Genomic DNA, 12,182 nt, shown 5'->3' on the forward strand with positions numbered 1-12,182 from the left:
CTCAAGGGAACTACTGGTGCAATTCTTACAAGACAATGTCGATCTCTTCGCATGGAAAGCCGCAGACATGCCAGGCATAGATCCCAAGCTAATGTGTCATAAGTTGGCGGTCTATCCAGGATCTCGGCCGGTACAGCAGAGACGAAGAAAACTTGGGCCGAAACGATCCCGAGCTGTGGAAGAACAGGTACAAGCACTACTAGAGGCAGGATTCATAAGAGAAGTAAAGTACCCACTATGGCTAGCTAACGTCGTCTTGGTGAAAAAATCAAATGGGAAGTAGCGAATGTGTACCGATTACACCGATCTCAACAAAGCCTGCCCAAAAGATCCTTATCCACTCCTAAGTATCGACGCTCTGGTAGACGCTTCATCCAGATATAGATACCTCTCGTTTATGGATGCATACTCGAGATATAATCAAATCCTCATGTATCCACCAGATCAAGAAAAGACTTCATTTTTAACACCGAAAGCGAATTACTGCTACATTGTGATGCCCTTCGGTCTCAAGAATGCAGGGGCTACTTATCAAAGGCTAATGAATAAAGTCTTCTCAGAACACATTGGAAAAATCATGGAAGTCTATGTAGACGACATGTTAATAAAGACACAGAGCGAAGAGACACTATTGTCCGACCTGGCTCAAGTGTTCGACACTATAAGGAAGCATGACATGCGACTAAATCCTGCAAAATGCACCTTTGCAGTAGAAGCGGGCAAATTCTTAGGTTTCATGCTCACACAAAGAGAAATTGAGACAAATCCGGATAAATGTCAAGCCATACTCAACATGAAGAGCCCAACCTGTGTCAAAGAAGTACAGCAACTCAACGGGAGATTGGCCACCCTATCCAGGTTCTTAGCAGGATCAGCGATAAGATCTCTCTCCTTTTATGCTACTTTAAGGAAGGGAAAGCAGTTTGAATGGACAACAGAATGTGAACAAGCCTTCCAAAACTTCAAGGAATTCTTAGGACGGCCACCGATCCTATCTCGACCATGAGAAGGAGAACCGCTCATATTATTTCTCGCAGTAGGAAGCCAGGCAATAGCCTCAGCACTAGTCAGAGAAGACGAAAGTGGACAACAACCCGTCTACTTCATTAGTAAAGCGCTACAAGGATCCGAGTTGAACTACCAAAAAATAGAAAAGTTTGCCTACACCCTCGTTCTAACGTCTCGATGACTTCGCCCGTATTTCCAGGCTCACACCATTAGGGTTCGAACTAACCAGCCCATAAAAGGAATATTGCAGAAAACAGATCTGGCAGGCAGAATTTTACAATGGGCAGTCGAGTTATCCGAGTTCGACCTCTAATATGAAGCTCGGACGGCCATTAAATCACAATATCTGGCCGACTTCATCGCAGAATTCACAGATGCCTTGGAAATTCCCACAGAATGGAATCTCTATGTGGACGGTTCTTCAAATAAGACTGGAAGCGGCGCGGGTGTGTTAATAGAAAGCAACCAAGGAACCCAAGTTGAGCTCTCCCTCAAGTTCGGGTTCTCGGCTTCAAACAACCAGGCAGAATATGAAGCGTTATTAGCTGGTTTGAAGCTGGCTAAAGAGGTTGGAGCTAAAAAACTCAACATCTACAGTGATTCACAAGTAGTCACCTCACAGATAACAGGGAGCTACCAAGCCAAAGACCCCACTATGAAAAAGTATTTGGATAAAACCAAAGAACAGCTTGGACTTCTCAGGGAATATAAGATCTACCACATACCCCGTGAACAAAATGCCCAAGCTGACGCACTCTCAAAACTAGCCAGCACCAAACCAGGGGGCAACAATAGAAGCCTCATTCAGGAAATACTACAGAACCCGTCAATCTCGGAAGAAGAAAAAATCCTAACCATAACAGATCGGGATCAAGGATGGATGACTCCCATAATTAACTACCTCAAAGCAGAAACACTCCCCACGGACGAAAAAGAGGCCAAGAGGTTAAAACGGGTGGCTCAGTACTACACCATCATAAATAACACCCTATATAAAAGGGGATCTCAATACCCCTACTAAAATGTGTGCCGACCTCCAACACAAGGGAAGTTTTAGAGGAAGTACACAACGGTATTTGTGGCAATCATCTCGGGGCACAGGCTCTCACCAAAAAGGTACTACGGGCGGGATTCTACTGGCCAACCCTACAGAAAGAGGCTATAGAATTCGTAAAGACATGTCCACCATGTCAGAAGCACGCCAACTTCCACATCGCCCCGCCAGAAGAGCTCATCAGTGTAACCTCACCCTGGCCGTTTGCAAAATGGGGACTCGATCTTCTCGGACCCTTTCCCCAGGGATCAGGACAAGTAAAATTCCTCATAGTCAGAGTAGATTATTTTACAAAATGGATTGAGGCAGAGCCCCTAGCCAACCCCACCACTCAAAGAAGCCAGAAATTCCTATACAGGAACATTGTCACAAGGTTTGGGGTTCCACACTCCATCACCACGGACAATGGCACCCAATTCACAGACGCAGGCTTCAGGAGACTAGTAGCCGACTTAAATATAAAGCACCAGTTCACCTCTGTCGAACAGCCTCAAGCCAATGGACAGGCCGAAGCCGCCAACAAAGTCATATTGGCTGGGTTGAAACGGAGACTACAAGATGCAAAGGGAGCTTGGGCCGAAGAACTTCCACAAGTCCTATGGGCATATCGAACAATGCCACACTCCACCACAAATGAATCACCATTTCGACTAGCATATGGAGTGGAGGCAATGATCCCAGTAGAGATCGAGGAAGGGTCATCCAGAGTAGTCCACTACAATGAAGAAGCCAACTCTCAAATTCAGAGGGAAGAACTTGACCTACTACCTGAAATCCAAGAAAGAGCCGGATCAGGGAAGAAGCACTAAAACGACGGATGGCTTCCAGATATAATCAAAAGGTAGTGCCGAGAAGTTTCGCAGAGAATGATCTCATCTTAATCCGAAATGATATCGGAACAACTCGACCAGGAGAAGGAAAGTTGGCAGCAAACTGGAAAGGACCCTACCGAGTTGTAGAAGTACTCGGGAAGGGCTACTACAGACTATCCGAACTCAACGGACGAGAGCTTCCCAGATCATGGCACGCCTGCAACCTAAGAAGGTACTACAGTTAGAAAAAGTGAAAAATCTCATTATTGGAGGCACTCTTTTTCCTGAAAAGGTTTTTTAATGAGGCACCAAGTGAGACTTGGACACTATCCGACTTAAAGGGATGAAGAATTCCCACATGTATATATTTGTATTTCCTTTTGAATAAAATATTTTTTAGATATTCTACAAAGTTTCAAGACGCATTAATCTGAAGCATTCATCGTCCGATTATAAAGCAACAGATCGGCAGAAAGTGAAAAAACAATTTCACTGTACGATCACGATAAAGAAAATTGTCCGATAAAGGTGAAAACGCGATTCACCTAAAAGATGATCTAAAGATAGCAACCACCTTCTACAAATTGGCAAAGATGAACACAGAATAATGTAAGAAGCTATCAAAAGTGATCCAAAAAAAGAACCTGCCGAGGTCTTATGGATTGATAAATAATAACTTAAAGACTGACCGACGTAAAGAAGTCGGACCAAGTCAACCCAAGTTATAAGTAAACCCTGGAAAGAGGTCTGGCCAACCCTATTAAAGAGGATTACTTTAACTTAGAAGGGCCCGACATGACAGAGACGGCCCAAAACTAAAAAGTTATAAAAGTAATCCCTAAAAGAGATCTGACAAAGATCCAAGAAAGAGGATTACAAAAATAACTTAGAAGAGACCGACATAACGAAGTCAGACTCTTATTACTAAAAAGTTATAAAAGTAATCCCTGAAAGAGATCTGACAAAGATTCAAGAAAGAGGATTACAAAAATAACTTAGAAGAGACCGACATAACGAAGTCAGACTCTTACTACTAAAAAGTTATAAAAGTAATCCCTGAAAGAGATCTGACAAAGATCCAAGAAAGAAGATTACAAAAATAACTTAGAAGAGACCGACATAACGAAGTCGGACTCTTACTACTAAAAAGTTATAAAAGTAATCCCTGAAAGAGATCTGACAAAGATCCAAAAAGAGGATTACAGAAATAACTTAGAAAAGGACGACGTAAAGAAGTCGGCCTACTACAAAACAAGTTACAAAGGTAACCCCTGAGAGAAACTAGACAAAGGACTACCAAAATAACTAGGAGGACCAACTTGAAGAAATCGGTTATGGATCGACAGAAATACATGCAAGAGCGAGAAAACCGAAAAACAAGTTGGACCCACATAGCCATAACCTCAAAGGATCCAAGCTGCAAACAATAAAGCAAATCCAAAGAGGACGAGCGCTAGGATTCCAACATTCTCAGAAAACAAAAAAGATACCAAGTTAAGCGCAAAAGCACGATATAATCTACAAAGTTATAAAGCTTCAGAGGCCACCAAAATCTACCTCAAAAGCTAGAAAGTTACTTTTGTTTTTCAAAACAAAAGTTGCTAGGCAAGCAACGAGAAAGTATCAGTAGTTAACAAAACATAAAAAGTTTAAAAAGCCGACAAGTCGGGCCAACTACATAAATATCCAGAATAAATGGGCTAAGGGTCAGAAGACTTTTTAGCAGCATCAGTCTGAGGAGACGGAGGGCGAGTCTGGAGAGGAACAGCATCCACAGTACCGTCATCCCGGTTTAAGATCTGGCAGTCAGGATCAGAAGCCGGAGGGCCGACCTCGGCAGGAACAGCAGGAGCTGACACCTTGGCAGAGGACACAGGGGGAGGTTCAACATCATCATCATCCTCGTCATCAGGACAACCTTGCCATCCCTGACAATGTTATCTAGGCTGAAGAGGGTCAGGTCGGCCTCGGGAGCGATAACCCGAACTTGTTCCTTCAAGTTCTCGTAAGCAGCAGTCACGCTACCAACAAGATGACCTTGGAGCTCGGAGTAATCAGCTCGGGCATTCTCCAACTCCTCCCTCAGGCGCAACACCTCCCGGTAAGATGTCACATAACTATCCTTATGTCTCATAGCCGTGTCCTTGGCCAGCCTCACAGAAGCCGCCAGAGAGATGGAACTCGCCTTCTCATTCTCCAAATCTTTTTCCAACTTGGCCACCTTCACTTCAAGCTCCTCCTTCAAGCCTTTCATCCGATCAAACTCCTGTTTGGCCTCCTCCATGAAAGCTTTAGTGGCATGGAGAGGAAGACTTTGAGCAGTTCGATATAGGGCCACTCCCATGTGTTCCATCCTGATACTACTCCGAGTTATATAATCAAAATGATGAAGAAGCGACACGTCATCCATAGGGAAGACACCATAAGAGCCGATTTGTTGATCTACAAACTCGACCGCATCAAAGTTAGGAGCATCAAGGTTGAAAGGCTCAACCGTTTTTTGCTTTTTACTAGGAGGAGCACCCGAAGCTGCAGCAGAAGACTGGGGGGGCTCCACCGGACGAACCCGAGGAGTGGGGATTACCTTCCTCGGACCAGGAGAACTCGGCACGGGCGGCTTCATTGAAACTTGCGAAGATCCCTCCCCGGCTGCCTTGGCCAAGATGTTTCGAGCAGCAGTTTCCTTTTTTGCCCTTTTGAAGGCCTTCATGGAATCATTATTTTTTGACATCTCTGCAAAACCAGCCACAGTAAAGGATTACAATTACAAGAAGAGGAAGCAAAGCCAATAAAACAAGTATAGAAACAAGTCTGACAAATACCCAAAATAGTCCGAACCAGAGACGGATCGTTTAAAAATCTTTTTGTATCAAGATGAGGAGGTGCCCCCCATAAATCCTCAAGAACAACAACAAAAGCACGTTCAACATCGTCAAGCATCTCCCAAGTATAGCGAGACACTCTCACACCCTTCTGCCACCATAGAGGGAAAGAGGGCTCATCGTTTTCATCAAGAAAAAAGGGGCGGGCCCCCTCGACGGCACGAACTTTAAAGAAGTAATTCTTGAAGTCCTTAAAGGACTCATCATACATAGCAAAAACTTTATGGCCCTGGGCAGACCTGAAGGAAACCCAGGAAGCTTTCTTTTTCGAAGAACCACCAGGCTTGGCGGATACAAACAAGTACAGGAAGAGAGTCAGAGAAGGTGTTACACCTAATTCTTGGCAGAGTAATTGAAAAATCTTAATAAAACCCCAGGAATTTGGGTGAAGCTGGGAGGGGGCAATATTACACGACCACAATAAGTCGGTCTCGAAGGCAGTGAAAGGAAAAGTAACGTTCAACTGACTGAAGAAGTATTCATAGGCGTAAAAGAATGGACGCTCCCCCTCGATGGAAGTCGGAAAACAAACTCTCTCATCAGAATCAGGAGCAACAAGCTCATAATCTCCCTCCCGGGCACTATTACCACAAATCCTATGGCGCTTCCTCAGCTCTATGCAAAATTCAGCATCCACAACAGAAACACACAGCAAGACAAGGGAGTCCAGCCAATCGGACATCCCCTCAAGAACTCGAGAAGACATCTCTACAATGTTATTGCGAGAAGATATGAGGCCAACTAACCCTACAATAAGAAAAGAAGATGGGGTTACCAAAAAACATCTCGGACAAGGGAGAAAACGATTCGATTAATACGATACAGGTAAAGAAAAAGAAAAGGAAAACCCCAAGACTTAAAGCAAAGTCCTGGGGCATCCCTTGGAGGCAGTAACAAAGCAAGGTTTCCAGGAAAATCTACAGCTCCCACCCAAGCATTTCTCAAACAAGAAAAAGAAAAAGTCATCACAATCTACCATCAAAAGCATTCCTAAAAATCAAGTGCGCCAAGAAGAAACTATTGAAGATGCGAACTTTCTCAGAATCAGGCAAAGTAACCTTCAAATAAAGCAAGAAACATATGCAGATTTTCTAGATAAACAACCAGAAGCAACAAATAAAACCCTAGACAGCCTCAACGAAAATGCCAAGAGAATGCATAGAAGAAAGTCAGGAAGAACGCATTACAGTGACAGGAAAATACAAGACCACGAAAGGATTCAAACTTTTCAAAACATGCAAAATCGAAGCTCTACCAAAAACTGAAGACGAAGCTACGAAAGAAGCAAGAAAACTAGAACCAACCTGGAAAAAGCGGCAAGCTTCAAGAAAGATTGAAGATGGAAGACGAAATCTGGAAATCACCCTCTCACAAGAGAAAACACGAACAAAAGCAATGTCGCAGGGAGAAACGCGAAACTGCAAAACCCCAGGTGAAAACAGAAAGCGAGAAAGAAAAGGGAAGTTACGGTAACAAGGGAAGAGAAACTATTTTTTGGGTATAAAGATTCAAAATAAAAACCAAGGGAAACGGAGCATTAAAAGCTAATTAATGAGGGTATTTAAAACCTCACACGTTCCCAAGAAATGAGCGCTAATACAAAAGCGCGCGCTTTCAGAGGAAGACGTTCTACATTCGAAATTCTACAAAGAAAAGAATCGACTAAGTGCTTGAGTTCGGCTTCGCTAGAGAAGGACCAAAGTCAAAGACTCGACCTCAAAAAAGAAGACCGAGATCAAGTAGGGGCACTGTTCATACCCTGGGTCGAGCTGTCCGACCCGGGATGATCGGCGACAAAGCGACCGACCTCTTTAGGACCGACTAGCCGACCTCTTTTTAAAGAGCTCAGCCAAATCGACAGGAGAGCCCAGAAAAGGGCCCAAATAGAGGAACACGACCCAAATCCAAAGGCAATCCAAGCCTATAGAGATAAAGGCGATTCCCTTAAAGATAAGCTGACTTCACTCAAGATAAAGATAAGATAAGATAAGATAACTAACTTATCTTATCAGAAAGGTCAGCCCACACTACTATAAATACACTGGAGCACCCAGGTATAACTCATACTCTGATTCTACATAAAACCTGTTTAATACCCATGCTAACTTAAGCATCGGAGTCTCTTGCAGGTACCCCCCACCCTCTGGTGACCAAGGATCAGCAGTGCAGCCAGTCCAACAAGTCGGACACGGCGGCTCCGACCGCCATCAACAAGTCGGATGCAACAGCTCTGACTAGCACAGAAGATCTCATCCGAGATCGACCTACAGTTTTAGGTAACCCTCGAAACAATGCTCTTTTGCTATTTTTATGGAGAGATGTTACCAAAAGATGATTGATCTCTTTGTGTTTTTTATTTGAGAGGTGTTAGGGCTGGTTTAGGGCACAGATTGTCAACTTCCCTTTTCTGGGTTATTGCCTTGTTGTTGCCTCCAAAGGGTGCCCCTGGACTTTAGTGTTGGTCTTTCGCTTTTTGCGAGTCCTGGGATTTCCCTTTTGCTGCCATATCTGACATTTGCTGATTGTTTTTTATTGTCCGAGTTGTTTCCTTATTGCCCGAGTTGTTTGGTAGTGACCATTTTTACTTTTTCTTACTGTAGGGATAGTTGACCTATGTCTTCACGAAAAAATATTGTCGAGATGTCTTCGACAGTTCCCGCTGGTATGGCGGATTGGCTGGACTCAATAGTTCTAATGTGTGTGACCGTAGCTGACCCCGAGTACTGTGTAAGACTTAGGAGGTTCCACAGGATTTGTAGTGATAGGGACGAAGAGAAGAATTATGAGTTGGTGTCGCCTGACCCTGAGGAGAGGGTTAGTTTTCCTTCCTTAACTCAGGGAGAACGGCCCTTTTTCTATGCTTATGACTACTTTTTTAGTCAGTTGAATATCACCATCCCTTTTTTTACTTTCGAAACCGAACTGTTGTAGTCTTGTAATGTGGCCCCTTCCCAGCTCCATCCGAACTCGTGGGGTTTCATAAAGATTTTTCAACTGTTGTGTCAGGAGTTGGGTGTCCGACCTACCCAGACTCTCTTTCTATATCTTTTTGTGTTGACAAAGCCTAGGGTGGCTAAGAAGAAAGCCTCTTGGATTTCTTTCTGAGCTACTCAAGGAAAGAAAGTATTCTCTATGTATGATGAGTCCTTTCGTGATTTCAAGAACTATTACTTCAAGGTCCGAGCTGTCGAGGGTGCTCGGCCCTTCTTTTTATATGAAAATAATGAACCCACCTTCCCTTTGTCGTGGCAAAAGGATCCAGTAGTAGTTAAGTATTCTTGGGAGAGCTTAAGCGAGTTAGAAAAAGCCTTTGTGGGTGTGTTAGAGGAGAACTGGGGGGAGCCTCCTCACCTGGATACGAAAAGGTTCCTGGGAGATCCTTCCCTCCTCCGTGCTGAACTGGGTAGTGGCCGACTTCTTTTTCTGACAGATTTCTTTTTTGTCTGTTTACCAATTTATCCCTTTCTTACTAGTAACTTGGTTTTGTTGGTTTCTTTTTTAGAAATGGTAAAGTTTACGAACTCCAAGAAGGCCTTCTGTCAGGCTAAGAAGGCGATAGCTGCACAGAATCTGACAGCGAAGACCTCTGGAGAAGGATCTTCCCTACTGCCTCCAAAGAAGCCGACCTCAGATGCTTTTGGGCCGAGGAAGGTCATTCCGACTCCTCAGGTCCAGACGATTCCTTCTGATCCAGTTCAATCGACTTCCGGTGCTGCCTCCTCTCCTACTGTTGTTGGTCCTCTCCCAAAACGACAAAAAACTGTTAGTTCTTTTGATCTGAATAGCAAGGATTTTGATGCCGTGGGTTTTGCTGACGAGCTGATTGCTCCTCACGGTAGGATTCCTTTGGACAATGTGTCACTTCTTCATCATATGGATTTTGTTGTGGGTAGTAGTATCCGGGTTGCCAACATTAGGGCGGTCATTTCCTGGATTATTAAGGAGTCTCCTGTCCATGTTACTAGGGCTTTCATGGAGGAAGCCAAGGCTGTGTATGACCGGGTTAAGGGTTTGAAGGATGAGCTCGACACCATTGCAAAGTTGGAGATTGACGTGAAAAGGGAGAAATCCCGAGCTACTGCCACTGAGGCTTCTGCAAATCTCTGGCTGAGGAGGCGGCAAAAAATATAAGGAGAGATATACTCACACTTATGGTGAGCTGCTGGAATTTAAAGAAAGGCTTGAGTCTGCCCAGGCCGATTATGCCAAGCTCCAGGGTCATCTGGTGGGCAGTGTGACTGATGCATATGAGAACTTGAAAGCCCAAGTTCGAGTTCTGGCCCCTGAGCTCGACCTGACTCTTTTTAGTTTGGATAATGTGGTCGAGAATGGCAAGATAGTGCCTGCCCCTGATGATGAGGATGAGAGCCCTCCTCCTGTACCGCCAGGGAAAGCCGTAGCTACTTCAGCCTCCTCTGTTCCTTCTGAGGCCGACCAGCCAGAGTCTGATCCCGATGTGCAGATCTTGAACAGGCTGGATAGAAATGTTGATGCCGTCCTGATCACGACCATTCCTCCTCCTCCAGCCAAGGATGCCACTACTGGGGAGAATTTAGATCCTTTATAATTTCTGGTTCTTGTATTATAGTCCGGTTTGTGGACTTTAAACTTGTTTTTTGTAAATTTTTTTATGGTTGACTTCGTTGATACTTGGTTGCTTCCTAGCAACTTTATTTTGCTAAACAAAACACTTTAAACTCTAAGGCTGCCTTTTTGGGTGGACTTGTGAGTCTTTAATGCTTTATGATAGATATGCTTTTGCTGATATATACCTTTGCAATTCTTGAGGATCTTTACAGAGGTTTTGATACCTTTCCTGTCCGACCTCTTTCGCAGTGTGGGTTTTTAGCCCTTTTTGGATCATGCCTTGCTCTCTGCTTGGGCGAGGTGATCCTTTGGTGGCCGGGCTAACTTGTCTGACAACTTTTTAGTGTTCTTATAGAACCTTTTTAGTTATCATCTTCTTTGTAGCGCTGATTTGAGATCGTTCCTTTGTTTGCGTGGAGCTGTTCCCCTTTTTGCTAAGCATGTTTGAGCCTTAAGTTATTTCTAACCTTTCTGGCTTTTACTACTTTCTCGGTGTCGTGCTTGCTTTTCTAGGTCGCGCCTTGAGCTGATGTTGATGTGAGCTTTTTAGTCAAGTTCCAAGAACTTTTTAGGTAGTGTTTCAAGGGGAACCTTTTCTTTATAGTTTGCTTGGATGACTTTTTAGCTCTATTCTGACTTGTTCCTTCGCTTTTTAAGTAATGTCTTTTTTCGCAAGACTTGTACCTTTCAGCGAAGCACTTCTGGTCTTTCTTTGGCCTTTGCAAGATGTCTTTGTCCCTCTTTAGTGATCCTTTTACTGGTCCGACTTCTCTGTCGGGCCTTCTTAAGTTATTTTTAGCAATCCATTTTTAGTCAGACCTCGTCAGGTCACTTTCTATGGATTACTTTTTATAACTTCTTGCATTAATCTGCTTCTATGCTTTCACCTTGCCGACCTCTTTGTAATCGGACGATGAATTTGGTTTTCACCTTGCCGACCTCTTTGTAATCGGTTGATGAATTTGATTTTCACCTTGCCGACCTTTTTGTAATCGGTCGATGAATTTGATTTTCACCTTGCCGACCTCTTTGTAATCGGTCGATGAATTTGATTTTCACCTTGCCGACCATTTTGTAATCGGTCGATGAATTTTGGCATTTTTATGAGGTTAGATTAATACGTCTTGGTAGGAAAATTTTTAGAGAATTTGAAAACTTTATTCAAGTAGAAGATAGAAATATAAACATGAGTATATACATATGAGTGCTTACCCTTCTAAGTCGGTAGATCTTGGCCTGGCGCCTCATTAAAAAACCTTTTCAGGAAAAAGAGTGCACCTTGACCTTAGATCTTTATTATTCTCTAACTATAGTACCTTCTTAAGTTAAAGGCATGCCATGACCTTGGTAGCTCTCGCCCCTCGAGGTCGGACACCTTGTAGTAACCTTTTCCCAATACTTCCACAACTCTGTAAGGTCCTTTCCAATTGGTTGCTAGCTTCCCTTCTCCTGATCGACCTGCTCCGATGTCATTTCGGATTAAAATGAGATCGTTGGTGGCGAAGCTTTGCTGGACTACCTTCTGATTGTATCTTAGGGCCATTCGATGCTTTAGTGCTTCCTCTCTTATCCGAGCTCTTTCTCAAGCTTCCGGAAGTAGGTCGAGCTCCTCCCTTTGAATTTGGGAGTTGGTCTCTTCATTGTAGAGGATTACTCTGGGAAATCCTTCTTCTATTTCCACTGGAATCATTGCCTCCATTCCATAAGCAAGTTGGAAAGGTGACTCTCCTGTGGTTGAATGTGGTGTTGTCCGATATGCCCATAAGACTTGCGGGAGCTCTTCAGCCCAAGTTTTCTTGGCGTTCTATAATCTCCATTTTAACCCGGCCAGTATGACTT

This window comes from Arachis ipaensis, chromosome B5, assembly GCF_059453495.1.
Source record: "Arachis ipaensis isolate K30076 ecotype BB chromosome B5, ASM5945349v1, whole genome shotgun sequence".
Lineage (NCBI taxonomy): Eukaryota > Viridiplantae > Streptophyta > Magnoliopsida > Fabales > Fabaceae > Arachis > Arachis ipaensis.